The 6,651-nt window shown below is 38.1% G+C and overlaps 1 non-coding gene across 1 annotated transcript; it reads left to right on the forward strand.

The window, feature by feature from the left end:
* Positions 1-4,347: 4,347 nt before the first annotated feature.
* LOC117803570 lies at positions 4,348-4,450 on the forward strand. The gene has a single exon (XR_004627521.1). It is a non-coding gene; the product is annotated as a U6 spliceosomal RNA (small nuclear RNA).
* The last annotated feature ends 2,201 nt before the right edge of the window (positions 4,451-6,651 follow it).

The following is a 6,651-nucleotide window of genomic DNA, read 5'->3' on the forward strand; positions in this document are numbered from 1 at the left end:
TGAGGAAGTGACATATAAATTAAGTTCCAAAGATGAATATGAATTTAACAGCAAAAGAGAAAATCTGTCTGGCAGAGGGCAGGACGGACACAAAGACCCTATGCTAAGAATGAGTGTGGCATGTTAAGAATTTGACAAAAGGCCAATGAAGCTGGGGCCCAGAGAGGAGAGAGAAGAGACTGGACAACTAGAAAGGGCATGTGAAACTTAAGAATTTTATCTTTGAGTAACAGAAGATAGGATACAAAAAATAACAGAATTCTTGGTTTTTCTTTCTTTTTTCTTTTTCTTTTTTTTTTATGGACTATGGAGTCTTCTGTGATAAAGGGAGGTGAACATGAGCTCACCAGAAATGGGAAAAGATTCAGAAAGAACAGTCATTCTGGTGAAGGAGAAAAGAAATCAGCTACAGGCAAGTGAGAGGGCTACTAACAGAATAAGAGGCACAGATGAGGGCAGAACTCACGCGCTAGCAACTGAACAAATAAACACGATTCCATCATTTCTTCAGGCCCTAACCCAGGCACACAGAAAATGGGCAGTATTGCTAATCCATAGCTGGAGACAGGCATGGTGTGGGGGACAGAAGAACAAAGGTGCAGGAGAACTGAGGATACTTCTGACTCATTGAAAGTGACCAACTATGTCTATGTGGACGAAAGTGATGCCAGGAAGAATGTCACACATTTGGAGACAGGCAAGATTTCAGGGGCTGGAGGCCTCCGTGAAATCGGAGAGTAAGTTCAACAAACGGCAGAACTGAAAAGACAGGAAATTGTGTTCAGAGAGCAAAATTTCCAAATTTATGATTTCAGAGGTGGCAGTCTGACCGGCCCCAGGAATAGATTGCTACAGACAAGTGGGTAGACAGACAGCTGAAGTAAAGATCAAGCCAGAATGATATCAGGATGCTGGACAAGCAACCGATGTGAACATTAAAGAGACGAGAGATCAGGGAAGGAGTAAGAGTAAACTATTTACAAGGATCAGGAATTAAATTTTCAGTTACATTCTTAAATACAGCACCATAAGGAATGTGTTGTTAAGTATCCATAGTAAAACAGGTATGGCTTGCTAATAACAAAGCTTCGTCTATTTATTTAGCCAAATAATTTTCAAAGATTCCCTAAACACCATTCCTGAAAAAAGGCTCTCAGTAAGGCAAAAAGAGAAGGAAACTTTCTTAACATGATGATTATTTGTCACAATTCGAGGGCAAGCATCATCATAATAGTAAAAACTAAAGACACAGACAAGCCAAAACCTGGGAGAAAATCTTTGCAAAACGTATATCTGTTTTTTAAAAATGTATCTGATTTAAGGACAGGTATCCAAAATATTCTAAGAACTCTAAAAACGCAACACTAAAAGAAACAAATAACAACCACAGAAAACAATTAAAAAATGGGCAAAAGATCTAAACCTCACCCAAGAAGATATACACAGACAGCAAATAAGCACGTGAAAAGATGCTCAACGTCCTATGTCACTGGGGAACTGCAAATTAAAACCACAATGAAATACCGCTACACCCCTATTAGAATGGCAAAAATCCAAAGCACCAACAACAGCAAATGCTAGTAAGGATGTGGAGCAACAGGGGCTCTCATTCACTGCTGGTGAGAATGCAAAACCAAACAGCCACTTTGGAAGACAGTTTGGCGGTTTCTTACAAAACTAAACATACTCTTACCATATGATCCAACAATCACGCTCCTTTGTATTTACCCAAAGAGTTGAAAACTCAGGTCTACAGGAAAACCCGCATGTGGATTTTACAGCAGCTTTATTCATAACTGCCAAAACTTGGAAGCAACCCAGATGTTCTTCAGTAGGTAAGTGGATAAACCAGGGTACATCCAGACAATAGAATATTATCCAGTGATAAAAAGAACGGAGCTATCAAGCCACAGAGAGATGGGAAGGAAACTTAAATGCACATTGCTAAGTGACAGTAGCCAATCTGAAGAGGCTACCTAATGTATCATTCCAACTATATCACTTTCTGGAAAAGGCAAAATTATGGAGCCAGCAAAAAGATAAGTGTTTGCCAGGGACTGGAGGGGGGGAAGGAGATGACTAGGTGGAGCATGGGAAATGCTTAAGGCAGTGAAACTATTCTGTGTGATACTGTAATGGTAGATACATGACATCACGCATTTGTCCAAACCCACAGAACTACAAAAAATGAATGTGGACCCTAATGTAAACTACAGGCTTTAATTGATATAACATATCAATATTGGCTCATCAACTGTAACAAATGCACCCCACTAATACAAGACGTTAATATTAGGGGAAACGGGGGAGGGTAAGGGGATATCTGGAATTCTCTCTACTTTCTGCTCAATTTTTATAAATCTGCTCAAAAAATAAGGTCTATTAATTTAAAACAAAAACTAAAGGTATTACCATTTGAGTCACGCAAGAGAAAATAATGTCCAATATCGGTTAGGAAATCTGTTCAAGAGATTTAGCGTGCCACCTCTGCCTGGGCTGGGTCTGGCTCTTCTACCTACTGGTAATGTCGCTGTGAGCAAGTCATAAACTTCTCCAAGTCTCAGTTTCTCTACTGGTAACCAATAGATAGTAATCATCATGCAGTTAAGAAGATTAACTGAGTTCATACACATAAAGCACTATGAACAGTAACTAGAATTAAGTGTTTAACAAATATTAGCCCAAATCCACATCACATGGGGCCTTGTCAGAAACGCAGACTCTCAAGCCCACCCAGACATACTGAGTCTGCATTTTTCTTATCATGCCATCTTTTTTTAAAGTTTTTATTTAAATTTATTTTTTTTTTAAAGATTTTATTTAGTCAACAGAGACAGAGACAGCCAGCGAGAGAGGGAACACAAGCAGGGGGAGTGGGAGAGGAAGAAGCAGGCTCCTAGCAGAGGAGCCTGATGTGGGGCTCGATCCCACAACGCCGGGATCACGCCCTGAGCCGAAGGCAGATGCTTAACAGCTGAGCCACCCAGGCGCCCCCTTTATTTAAATTTCAGTATAGTTAACATACAATGTAATATTAGTTTCAGGTGTACAATATAGTGATCTGACAGTTAAATTCAAGACCTAGTGCTCATCACAATACGTGCCTTCCTTAATCCTCTTCACCTATTTTACCCATCCCCCCCAACCAGCAGTTTGTTCTCTATAGTTAAGAATCTTTTTCTCGGGGCGCCTGGGTGGCACAGCGGTTAAGCGTCTGCCTTCGGCTCAGGGCGTGATCCCAGCGTTATGGGATCGAGCCCCGCATCAGGCTCCTTCGCTGGGAGCCTGCTTCTTCCTCTCCCACTCCCCCTGCTTGTGTTCCCTCTCTCACTGGCTGTCTCTATCTCTGTCAAATAAATAAATAAAATCTTTAAAAAAAAAAAAGAATCTTTTTCTTGATTTCCTTTTTTCCCTTTGCTCGTTTGTTTCTTAAATTCCACATGAGTGAAATCGTATGGTTTGTCTTTCTCTGGCTTATTTCACTTAGCCTTATACACTCTAGCTCCGTCTACGTCATTGCAAATGGCAAGATTTCATTCTTTTTTATGGCTAAATAATATTCCATTGTGTGGGGGGGATATATTTTCATGTTTTATCGTAGATAATGCTGCAGTAAACATCAGGGTGCATGTATCCCTTTGAATTAGTATTTCTGTATTCTTTGGGTAAATACCTAGTAGACAATTGCTTGAATCTGCATTTTAATAAGATCCCTCAGGTAATTTCTGTGCGTATAAAACTGAGAAGCACAATATTAGGTGGTATTATTATGACCATAACTATTCTTCAACATTGTCACTAAAAAAGGAGCATAAGCATTGGGAGAGTGAGTCCAAATTATCATCTGCTCATGATTATGATTAGTCTACTTTAAAAAGAGAGGGAGGATCAACTGTAATAGTTAAAGAAATTTTAAAACATTCTCTAAAGTGACCATAACTAAAACACGTAGTACAGGTATACAGATAAGCCCCCTCTGTCAAGCGTATACGTTAAGGGGCGCCTGGCTGGTTCACTTAGGGTAGGGCATGCAACTCTTGATCTTGGGGTTGTGAGTTCAAGCCCTACATCAGGTGCAGAAATTAGTTAAAAAATAAAATATTTTTAAACAAATAAATAAATAAGACGATATGTTAACAAGATCATTTCAAATAAGTATGTAGGTGATAAACTATTAAGACAACTGGCTACCAATTTTTTTTTGAAAATCCAGATCCTTATCTCACATTACACTGAAAATATATTCCAAGTGAAATATTAAAACCTAAATATTAAAAATAAATTTACAAAGCACTAGAAGAAAACACAGAATATTTTTGTTGTTCAGATGGGTACCTACACTTCTAAGGATACCATAAAACCCAGAAGGCATAGTAGAAGGACACAGAGAGGATGAGCACGGCCCCTGCACAAGGATGACACGCAAATTTGAGAAATGTTCCATTATTTCTTACACAGACATGTAAAAAAAATATGCAAAATAAAATAAAACCTTTTAAATAAAAAAGATATACCACAGAAGTTAAAAGTTAAGACAAATTATATGAGAGAAAATATTTACACTATACATAACGAAGCATTAATAACCATACAGAACATTTAAAGTCCTACACGTGATTAAGAAAACGAATAGTAACCCTTAAAAAAAACTAACGGAAAAGGGGGCTGGAGGAAATTAAAGTTGATTTTACATATGTAAAAAGAACTGAACTATAAAAGCTGCAATAGCACAAAATAAAGTAAACCCCCCAAATCTACCTACAAATATTTGCATGTGCACTGAAAAAGTTATGGAAGAACATATACCAAACTGTTAACAGTAGTTATCTCTAGAGAGTAAAACCGGGAATGGAGGAAGCACTTTCCTTTTTTCTTTATAAATTTCTATAAACTGAACTCTTTACAAAGAACATGCTTTTTTTCTTAACTTACCTTTGTTTAATTACAAAAGAGAAAAGTACTGAGTGATAGTTTTAACTTAAAAGGCTAATATTTTCAGTAGCAATCACAAGCTTCCTGGTTTTCTCAACAAGTACTTAACCCCAAAAGCTTATAAAATCTGGAAAATATATTTTTGTTACCAAAATTTTCCTAAGAATCCTTTAAGTAAAAATATGCCAACTTCTCCTCCCCAAATGGACCACAATGTTCAATTTCTAGTGGCCCTCTGTTCAAAGCTAGTTCCAACCTAATTTCCAAAAGCAGTGTCTAAGCCAGACAAGAAATTTAGGAACGTAATATCAAAATATCAAAATGGAAACCACATGTCCAAAATACGCCTAATAGTGGCAGACAGCAGCTCAGAAGAGTAACTGCAAGTAACTCCATATCCACTTCAGTTTCAATTCTGAATCATTTCTCGGTCACTAAACTGGAAAAAAAATTTTTTTCAGCCATTTGTCATCTCTGACTAAACACAGGTTTCAGCTCCCAAATCACTAAGTGTAGAGAAGTACATGCCCTCAAGAAGACTGCCAATGGAAGGGTTTTTCCAGAAAAAGTGGTTCACATACACAGCAGGAAAATCTTGTACTACAGGGAACTCGGTTACCACCTTAATTCCCTCTATCAATTCGGAAACTACTGGAAGTAAATGACTAAGAAGTAAAACATATGAGGAAAGATGAAGAAAATACTCTTACATATTGAAAGCCACATAAAGTGGTTCAAGTGTGCTTTTCAGTTGCCTTTTGCTGAAGTTAGAATATTAAATTCTTTTGCTCTGGGTGAATCAGAAATTAGCTTCACTGGTTTCTTACAACACAAAATTTTCAGCTGCTCTAATGAATTATATGCCTACTTAGAGGTTTTTTGTTTGTTTTTTTTTACTACTTACATTTAACAAAATGTATTACATGTAGATCTGCCCAATACTCACTACTCTTCATGTCATTAGACCTGAATCGATTAAAGCGATAAAAACTGCCAGCTCTTGGAACTAAACACTCTCCCCTTTCTCTAAAACCATCACTCAAACACAATGAATCTAAAACAATCAGTAGCCATATCTCAGAAGGTATGAACATAACTACAATGGAATCATAAATTAGCGAGGTTGGCATTCTCCCCACGAAGGAAAGAAGAGATCCGTTACCTCTCCCCATATATGGAACAGGCACAGTCTCTTGGTTTCTAGAGCATCCACTAAGCAGGGCAGCATCTTCTGCTCAACCTAAATTCGGCAGCCCGGATATTTGCAACCAAAACAAACCGAACGATCTAGTTTCTTCTCTTCAAAAGGTAAACAATCCCTCTGACCTCTGATTTACCAAAAACGATGTGAGTAAAAAGAAATGATCGGGACAACATACTCAGGTTTTTAATTCTTAGTTAAGACTAGTCTCTTAAGATGCCTCGTCTTTAAAGAAAGAGACAGACCTTGTCAGTAATGTTAGAAATTGCACACTCCATGTCTCGTATTCAACCAAAAAACCTCTTCAGGTACACTGATAACTTTACCACATGCCAGTGAGCATGGTATCAAGAAGGCCTAGGAAAAGTGTGCAATAAGAGCGCAGCGCTGAGAATTCACAGAGACCGGTCAAGAGAAAACAGGCTCAAAACTAAGGTCAAAGTCCTTCAGCATTTGTAACACTGAAATCACCTCTGTACTGAGACTCAAGCTTCCTCTCGAGTATAATCTGCCACTAA

The sequence above is a fragment of the Ailuropoda melanoleuca genome, chromosome 8 (genome assembly GCF_002007445.2).
Source record: "Ailuropoda melanoleuca isolate Jingjing chromosome 8, ASM200744v2, whole genome shotgun sequence".
NCBI classification, from domain to species: domain Eukaryota; kingdom Metazoa; phylum Chordata; class Mammalia; order Carnivora; family Ursidae; genus Ailuropoda; species Ailuropoda melanoleuca.